Source organism: Triticum dicoccoides, chromosome 1A (assembly GCF_002162155.2).
Source record: "Triticum dicoccoides isolate Atlit2015 ecotype Zavitan chromosome 1A, WEW_v2.0, whole genome shotgun sequence".
Classification (NCBI taxonomy): domain Eukaryota; kingdom Viridiplantae; phylum Streptophyta; class Magnoliopsida; order Poales; family Poaceae; genus Triticum; species Triticum dicoccoides.
Window position 1 is genome coordinate 122,562,708 of NC_041380.1, and position 9,910 is coordinate 122,572,617.

Below are 9,910 nucleotides of genomic sequence, written 5' to 3' on the forward strand. Positions count from 1 at the left end.
ATGCTTATGTGAAAAGCTTCAGCCTAATAAGCTCGAACCCAAATCGGAGAAGTGCATCTTCATAGGATACCCAAAAGAAACTGTTGGGTACACCTTCTATCACAGATTCGAAGGCAAGATCTTCGTTGCTAAGAATGGATCCTTTATAGAGAAGGAGTTTCTCTCGAAAGAAGTGAGTGGGAGGAAAGTAGAACTTGATGAGGTAATTGTACCATCTCTCGAATTGGAAAGTAGCTCATCATAGAAAACCGTTCCCGTGATGCCTACACCAACTAGAGAGGAAGCTAATGATAATGATCATAAAACTTCAGATCAAGTTACTACCGAACCTCGTAGGTCAACCAGAGCACGTTTTACACCGAAGTGGTAGGGTGATCCTGTTCTGGAAGTCATGTTACTAGACCATAATGAACCTACAAACTATGAAGAAGCTATGATGAGCCCAGATTCCGATAAATGGCTTGAGGCCATGAAATCTGAGATAGGATCCATATATAAGAACAAAGTGTGGACTTTGATGGACTTGCCCGATGATCGACAAGCCATTGAGAATAAATGGATCTTCAAGAGGAAGACGAACGCTGATGGTAGTGTTACTATCTACAAAGCTTGAATTTTTGCAAAAAGTATTTCAACAAGTTCAAGCTATTGACTACGGTGAGTTTTTCTCACTCGTATTGATGCTTAAGTCTGTCCAAATTATGCTAGCAATTGCCGCATTTTATGAAATCTGGCAAATGGATATCAAAACTGCATTCCTTAATGGATTTATTAAAGAAGAGTTATATATGACACAACCAGAAGATTTTGTCAATCCTAAAGGTGCTAACAAAATGTGCAAGCTCCAGTGATCCATCTATGGACTAGTGCAAGCATATCGGAGTTGGAATATACGCTTTGATGAGTTGATCAAATTATATAGTTTTATACAGACTTGCAGTGAAGTCTGTATTTACAAAAAATTGAGTGGGAGCACTACAACCTTTCTGATAAGTATATGTGAATAACATATTGTTGACCGGAAATGATGTAGAATTTTCTAGAAAGCATAAAGGATTGTTTGAAAGGAGTTTTTCAAAGAAAGACCTCGGTGAAGCTGCTTACATATTAGGCATCAAGATCTATAGAGATAGATCAAGACGCTTGATAAGATTTTTCAATGAGTACATACCTTGACAAGATTTTGAAGTAGTTCAAAATGGAACAGTCAAAGAAGGAGTTATTGCCTGTATTGTAAGGTGTAAAGTTGAGTAAGTCTCAAAACCCGACCACGACAGAAAATAGAAATAGAATGAAAGTTATTCCCTATGCCTCAGCCATAGGTTCTATAAAATATGTTATGCTGTGTACCAGACCTATTGTGTACCTTGCCATGAGTTTGGCAAGGGGGTACGATAGTGATCCAGGAGTGGATCACTAGACAATAGTTAAAGTTATCCTTAGTTACCTAAGAGGACTAAGGAAATATTTTTCGGTTATGGAGGTGATAAAGAGTTCGTCGTAAAGAGTTACGTCAATGCAAGCTTTTACACCGATCTAGATGACTCCGAGTCTCAATCTGGATACATATTGAAAGTGGGAGCAATTAGCTAGAGTAGCTACATGCAGAGCATTGTAGACATAGAAAATTTGCAAAATATATACGGCTATGAATGTGGCAGACCCGTTGACTAAACCTCTCTCACAAGCAAAACATGATCACACCTTAGTACTCTTTGGGTGTTATTCACATGGCGATTTAAACTAGATTACTGACTCTAGTAAACCCTTTGGGTGTTGGTCACATGGCGATGTGAACTGTGGGTGTTAATCACATGGTGATGTGAACTATTGGTGTTAATCACATGGCGATGTGATCTAGATATTGACTCTAGTGCAAGTGGGAGACTGAAGGAAATATGCCCTAGAGGCCATAATAAAGTTGTTATTTTATATTTCCTTATATCATGATAAATGTTTATAATTCATGCTAGAATTGCATTAACCGGAAACTAACATGTGTGGATACATAGACAAAACACCGTGACCCTAGTAAGCCTCTACTAGACTAGCTCATTAATCAAAGATGATTAAGTTTCCTAACCATAGACATGTGTTATCATTTAATGAACGAGATCACATCATTAGAAGAATGACGTGATGGACATGACCCATCCGCTAGCTTAGCATATTGATCGTTCAGTTTTATCGCTATTGCTTTCTTCATGTCATATACATATTCCTTTGACTATGAGATTATGCAACTCCCAGATACCAGAGGAATACCTTGTGTGCTATCAAACGTCACAACGTAACTGGGTGATTATAAAGATGCTCTACAGGTATCTCCAGAGGTGTTTGTTGGTTTGGCATAGATCAAGATTAGGATTCGTCACCCCGAATATCGGAGAGGTATCTCTGGGCCCTCTCGGTAATACACATCATAATAAGCCTTGCAAGCAATGTGACTAATGAGTTAGTTGCGGGATGGTGTATTACGGAACGAGTAAAGAGACTTGTCAGTAACGAGATTGAACTAGGTATGAAGATACCGACGATCGAATCTCGGGCAAGTAACATACCAATGACAAAGACCGTCGTAGAATATGTGGTAACCAATACGAGCATCCAGGTTCAGCTATTGGTTATTGACCGGAGAGGTGTCTCGGTCATGTCTACATAGTTCTCGAACCCGTAGGGTCCGCACGCTTAACGTTCGATGATGATTTTTGTATTAGATGAGTTATGTGATTTGGTGACCAAATGTTGTTCGAAGTCCTGGATGATATAAAAGACATGACAAGGAGTCTCGAAATGGTCGGGAGGTAAAGATTCATATATAGGACGATAGTATTCGGACACCGGAAGTGTTCCGGTGTACCGGGTACTTATCGGGTCACCGGAAGGGGTTCCGAACATCCCCCGGCAAACTATATGGGCCTAATGGGCCAATAGGGGAAACGCAACAGCCAGCAGGGGCTGCTGCGCCCCCCATATGGGCCGCACCTGAGGGAAAGGAAAGGGAAGAAGAGAGAAGGAAGGGGAGGGATTCGGCTTCCCGCTTCCTTCCCTCCTCCCTCCTCTTTCCTTCCCCCTCTGGTGGATATGGTAAGGAGGGGGCCGAATTGGGAGGCGCCCCCTTGGCTGCCTATCCTCCCCTCCAACCTATATATATGAGGGGCACCGCTAGAACGCACAACAATAATTGTTAGCCGTATGCGGTGCCCCCCTCCACAGTTTACGCCTCCGGTCATATCCACATAGTGCTTAGGCGAAGCCCTGCGCGGACCACTACACCATCACCATCACCACGCCGTCGTGCTGACGGAACTCTCCCTCGACACTTTGCTGGATCAAGAGTTCGAGGGACGTCATCGAGCTGAACGTGTGCAGAACTCGGAGGTGACGTATGTTTGGTGCTTGACCGGTCGGAACGAGAAGAAGTTCGACTACATCAACCGCGTTGTCAAACGCTTTCGCTTTCGGTCTACGAGGGTACGTGAACACACTCTCCCCCCTCTCGTTGCTATGCATCTCCTAGATGGATCTTGCGTTAGCATAGGATATCTTTTAAATTGCATGCTACGTTTCCCAACATTCTGAGACATTGTTCAGTCGACCTTAGGGCAAGTCGTGACAGTCATGTGACCTGGCACCCTGGCAGGGTGCTAGCTCCACGCTGGCATCGGGCCCTCTCCAAATCCCGACAATTATTAGATTTTGGAATGAGGCAAAAGATTTGCCATTTCATTGATTAAGAAGAAGAGTTTGAGAGACAGTAATTGCAATGGCAGAACAAAGACATCAAGCTACTCTCATGACATTATATTACACAGGTGCTTAGCGCCAGGTATGCTGCTTCGTCCTTAATGTAGCGCATGATCACCGCCGCCAGCGTCGCCTTGGCACTAAAGCCGCGCACGTTCCTTTCCTTTCAGATCTTTCAACTAACGCCTTCCCACCAAGATTTGACCGTGACATATCAATGCCAGAGCGCAGTATTGACATGAAGATCAGGCCAAGAAAGCTCGAAAATGGCTTACCAACGACTTAGCCGACAAGAAGCAAGTTTCACTGTTACGGAATACTTTACAAAATTGATTTCATCACTGATGGGTGTGGACTATCAGTGACGATCCTCAGCTTCCATAGACAATTGGTGTGCTGAGTAAGCATAGAGGGGCCATAAGGCCTGGTACAATGCAAGAGGGAATTTCCTTTTTCTTTGTCCTCTATGTTTTCTTTATCGGTTTTAATAAAATATTTTGGTTCATTTCTTATTTTACTATTTGATACATTTTCTTTTATCCCAATTTAAATTATAAAGAATATTAAGAACATTGAACATTTTTAAAATTCATTAATACTCCCTCGGTCTCATAATATAAGAGTGGTTTTGACACTAGTGTAGTGTTACAAACGCTATTATATTATGAGACGGAGGGAGTAATTAATAAATTCACAACTATTTAAAAATTTCATCAACATTTTTAAATTTGTGCACCTTTTTCAAATTCAAAAAACATTGTTTGAAGTCCACAAATATTTTTTAAATTTGCAAACATTTTTCTAAAATTTGTGGTTTTTCTAATTCAAAATATTTTTTAGAATTCAAGATTTTTTTTCAAGACTAGTGAACAAAAATAATAATCGGTTTCTTCTGAGCTAGCAGTGGACCGAACGAGAAAAAACACTAAGCGAGCGAGTGGAGCAAGGAGCCAAGCTGAGCAAGGGAGAGCTTCATGAGCCGCTCCATGTGAACGTTATAGCGGCAATTCCATGATTTTAACATGGTAAAGGAGCTCCCACGCGACTCACACAACTACAACCGGCTAACACCCGTCCAAAACATGTATGCACACCACAATCACGCATTGAACATGTCAATTATACACTCAGAACAAGTACAATCTCTAATAGGCAGCTCAACACCATATATAATTAGAACTCAAGCCAACACAAATCTATTACCACTATAAAAGAAAGAGAGAGCGAAAAACCAGATCATCCTATCTATCAAAACCTGCAATCTGATGGTTTACATCCCTCGAACATACTAAACGCGTTTTACGCTTTAACTACCCACCATGCCATTGCCTAAAATATCTGTTAACGAAAATCATCTACTACCCCTATAAAAAAAGAGAGAGGCAGATCCAAACAATCACACCCATTCATTAGCAAGATCTAATGGTCCTTAATCATTTCGTGTTTAACACTACCCACCACGCCCATCACTAACCCGCCCCTAATCGATCGCTAACCCGCCACGCCGTTAAAAAAAAGAAGAAAACCGTGAGCACGATCTTTCCCCAGTCCGCAGGACCTCTCGCCCACCATGCCGTTACCTAAAATATCTGTTAACGAAAATCATCTACTACCTCTATAAAAAAAGAAAAAAGCAGATTCAAATAATCACACCCATTCATTAGCAAGATCTAATGGTCCTTAATGTTTAACACTACCCACCACGCCCATCGCTAATCCGCCCCTAATCGATCGCTAACCCGCCCCGCCGTTAAAAAAAGAGAGAAGAAAACCGTGAGCACGATCTCTCCCCCGTCCGCAGGACCTCTCGCCCCCGCCTTCTCCGGCGCCGTTCGCCGCCCGCGGTTTGCCGCCCATCGCGCCCTTCGCCGCGGGACAGCCGGAGCCGCCGCCCGTCGCGCACTGCGGGAGCCGCCGCAGGTTGTCGCTTGTCGCGCCCTTCGCCGCGGGAGAGCCGGAGCCACCGCCCGTCGCGCGCCGGAGGAGCCACCGCAGGTCGCCGCGGGAGAGCCGGGGCCGCCGCGATCGTGAGCAGCCGCCCGCCCATCCTCCATCCCTACGCGGGCGCACCTTCCTTCAGCTCCTCCTCGCGCCGCCCCTCTCCTTTGCCCCGGCCGCCAAGACCCAGCGGTCGCTTCACCGGGTTGCGGCGCCGCCCCGCCCAATAGCCTCCTAGCGGCCGCCTGCCGCCATCCGCGCAGACTGCTTCACCGACGCCCGCGGCCGCTTCACCGGGCCACGGCGTCGCCCGCCCATCCCTGTGTGTGCGACGGCTGAAAATTTCGATCTGCGATGGTGCGCGGAGATCAAGCGATGACGGCAACAGCGTCGAGCTTTGCAGGTATTGATCCCCCCTCCCCTTCCCCAGCAATGCTTGAATTGGACTGCATGAATGAATTTGCTGGCACGAGTATGCAAGATAGAAAAATAAGTGAATCTTTTGATGTTGTCCCCTCCGCATTAGTATGGAATTCAGAAATTATCTTGTTATCTTTGCCCACTAGCATTTTCTAGACTAATAATGGTAGTGCAGATTTCAGCTAGAGCTTGCAGAGTTCTAAAATATGTTGACCAAATCGTTTCTTCAAAACCTGGTTCACAAATACTATGATCTTGCTACTAGCTTCTATGAGTGTGGCTGGACTGAATCCTTCCACTTTGCTCATAGGTGAGGACTCTTATCAAAAGAACAAATAATTGGTCTTTCATTCTTCAAGAAAGTTATATTTCAAAAGAAAAAAATATATGAGAATATGTCATAGAACATTGCTAATTGTGATTCCCCATGTGTCTTAGCATTTTAGGTGGAATGGTGAACCTTGAAGCAGAAGTACCAAACGGTACGAGCAGTTTCTGGCCCTATAGCTTGAGTTGAAGCCTGGGATGAAGGTCGTTTTTCTTATGAAGATCGAATAACCCATGGTAGAATGATTTTCCTTTTTAAGATGCTCTTGCTGCAGCTATATAACTTGATAATGGAGCATACAACATCGTGATGTTTGTTGAATTGCTTTGCTGTAGGTTTTGGATGTCAGGTATGGAATAGGCAGGCCATTAAGAGAAATTCCAAGATTTAGGTTTAATTCCTGTTTCGCGCTTTCACCTCTCTTCATACGTGTGAATACTGATGTGTTCGGGTTTAGACATTCTCATATGCGTGATTAACGCAACTGAAGTGATTCATGTTTTTCTTACTTTCAACTGAAAACTTGTGGGGGCATGATTTTGAGGAGGCGATCCAGGTATTATTCATCTTTCAATTTTTTTATCATGATCTGTCTCTTTGAAAAAGTTGAAAACCTAATATGATGGTTTACAGAGCACCAATAAGTTAGAGAAGTTCGACCTCAACCTTTCCAGGAATTAATCTATTTTGGAACGGAGGTACTAAGCAGTACTAATACTTGTCTCTTCTGTTTGTAACCTAAAGAAGATGTATAATTGTGTCTGTAAGTTAGATAAGGACTATTGGCTTTGTGATATTTCATTATCTGATGTTTGTAACCTAAAAAAGATGTATAACTGATCAGGCAACTGTTTTCTGCAGCTCCACCTCAGTTACTGATTGAACAACAACGACTACCAAATAACTAGGGAAAGGTTGTTCAATGCTCATTATTTTTTGGTTGATTCTTCTATTGACTGTGATTATTTATTTTGGTATTTATTTATTTTTTGGTTGATTCTTCTATTGACTGTGATTTTTTTTTTTTGGTGACGAGGTCGCCACCAAGAACGGGTCACTGATAGTATCAACATGGAGGCGTGCCTTAGCCTGGAGCCCAGCAAGAAGATCATCGGGAGCTTCGGGACATTTGAGACGGCCGTTCTCCATGTGGCCAACGCCATCCAGCTGCAGGCATTGCGCCGGCTTCGGCAGGAGTCGGTCAAGCCCAATGTGAGTTACCAATCTTCTTACATTAGAGTGTCGTAATTGATTTACTTATTATCATAGCAATATGCTTGGATGGTTGTAATTCATGACGGGATTAACAGTACCCCATCACAGAAACTTCTACATTCAGTTAGGACTACTTATGTCTACTTAAACGTGTTCCTTATCCCGACTTTCATATACACGCATAGTATGAACTGTAGTCCTGCTAACTGCTAGCTTTTTTGGTCATATCTGATTCTGTGGTGTTAATCCACTCCTACGTTGCCAAACTCAGTTTGATTATACATGGAGTATGTTATATACTTTGATGATATTTTCAGATTTTAAATATATGACAAGCACAATCCCTGATACTAATGCTTACTCTGTTTATTTTGGATGTTCAAGTGTAGCATCTATTGACCAATGCAAGCTCCATCAGGATGTGCGTAGTGTCCATAAGTTCCCTTTTGGCCAGTACATGGAGAAAAAAAACATGGAATGTACAACAATCCTACATGAAACATTCTGAACAAAGTCATATTGAGCTACCCCTAGAAATTTTTGCAGCTTCTGTGAACTCTTGTTTTATGTTCTATAGGGCCAACTTGCATTTTCACGTCAAGCATGGCTGATTATCAGAGGGCAAGGAAAGATGGAGTAGCAGAAGCATTGCTTACGATGAGTTCATCGGGTCAACAGTGCACATTAACAAGCATTGCCTGCTGTCTGCCTTCGCCTACTTTGACGAGGATGACAGCGGGTACATCACCGTTGACCGCTGGAAGAGGTGCGCTGGGAGTACAACACAAGCTGACCGGCATCGCGACATCGCCAGGGAGGTCGGCAATGACAACATGCATATGTTTATTCACTGCAGTCACCATCTTAAATTAATTAATTGGTTTCAATTAACTCCGTTGAATAGTCTGTACTATTACGCTAATTACTACAAATCTGAAATGCAAATTGACCATGTCTCATTTGATTAGGATGTTCAAATTGACTATGGAGAGTATATGACAACTCATGCAGGTTCGTAATGACTTGAAGAAAGCATATGAGAAGCGAGTATAGGAGCTTTAATATTAGAGCAACAGGGGAGGAGCAAATGATTGAAGGGCTATCAGCCGTGTAATAGAAAGCTGAGGATAACGTCAACAGGTGGAAAACTATATTTGGTTGACATAATAACACTAGCAAAGGTGAATAACAATGTAACATTATCTTTTCATTAGTTGATCCATTCAACTTTTGTTTGATATGACTGGCATGATATTTGGATAGGAAAGTTATTTGTTAACTCTGTATCATTTTTATGTGCAAGCTAATAATTATGCACTGTGCATTTGCCTGCAATTTCCTAGAAGTTCTCCATACTTTTCGAAGAAAATGTTTTGTGAAGTATAGTTTCTCAAGAAAATTAAAATGTGCTTGTAGTAATTTTTTCCTAAAGTTTTGTCATCTTGTAGAATGATCGACAACGGGCTCCCAGTAAAAGAATAGGATAGGAGCTGTAGGTAATAAAAAATGAGGATATGAGAAGTTGGTAGTTGAAGTTAGTATAATTGCTTAGCATTGTTTTATTCAGTAGGATTGGCGTTGCAGCTGAGGAAATATGTGATATGGAGTAATTTGGTCAACTAAAGGACATTTTACTTTTGAAGTATCTTTAACACACTTTGCAAAATGAATGATGAAGGGACATTAGGCTATTTTTCTATGCATCTGGTGATAATAGACGTGCGTTGCACGTGCACACTTACTATAACCTACTAATCGATCCCTGACCCATATAACCTACTAATCGATCCCTAACCCACCCCGTCCCGCCCCGCCGTTAAAAAAAATTGTTCGCACGATCTACCGCCCCGCCCGCACGACCTCTCGCAGTCTCGCCCCCTCCTCCTCCTGCAGCCGTTAGCCGCTGGAGCCGCTGCCCTTCGCCATGGAAGAGCCGGAGCCGCCGCAGGTCACGGCCCTTTGCCACAGGAGAGCCGGAGCCGCCGTCCGTCGCGCGCCGCGGGAGAGCTGGAGCCGCCGCCCGTCGCCTGCCGCGGGAGTCGCCGCCGCGCCCTTTGTCTTTTGTTGGACGCATCCTTGTTAGAACATAACATTGTTTTGTTAGTGCCTTTGAGCCATGGTGATTTGTGAATAACGAAGAAAAGTTCAGAATAACTCAAGTTGGCATGTGCGAGTGCGTGCGATACTAACGTTGTAGGAAAGCCTCACTTGCAGTTTTCTAAACTCTGCCTCAGAATGTTCCATCCCATTTTTTGGCTCACT

At 43.1% G+C, this 9,910-nt stretch overlaps 1 long non-coding RNA gene across 7 annotated transcripts; it reads left to right on the top strand.

Annotated features, from left to right (window-relative positions):
• The first annotated feature begins 5,568 nt into the window (after positions 1–5,568).
• LOC119366128 lies at positions 5,569–8,972 on the top strand. Of its 7 annotated transcripts, XR_005175945.1 has the most exons (10): positions 5,570–6,088; positions 6,281–6,415; positions 6,544–6,669; positions 6,769–6,989; positions 7,067–7,131; positions 7,295–7,347; positions 7,470–7,645; positions 8,033–8,127; positions 8,226–8,466; positions 8,660–8,972. It is a non-coding gene; the product is annotated as an uncharacterized LOC119366128 (long non-coding RNA). The 7 variants fall into 7 exon arrangements; XR_005175943.1 differs by having other exon boundaries at positions 5,569–6,088; positions 8,033–8,466; positions 8,617–8,972; XR_005175939.1 differs by having other exon boundaries at positions 6,552–6,669; positions 8,033–8,466.
• Positions 8,973–9,910: the final 938 nt, after the last annotated feature.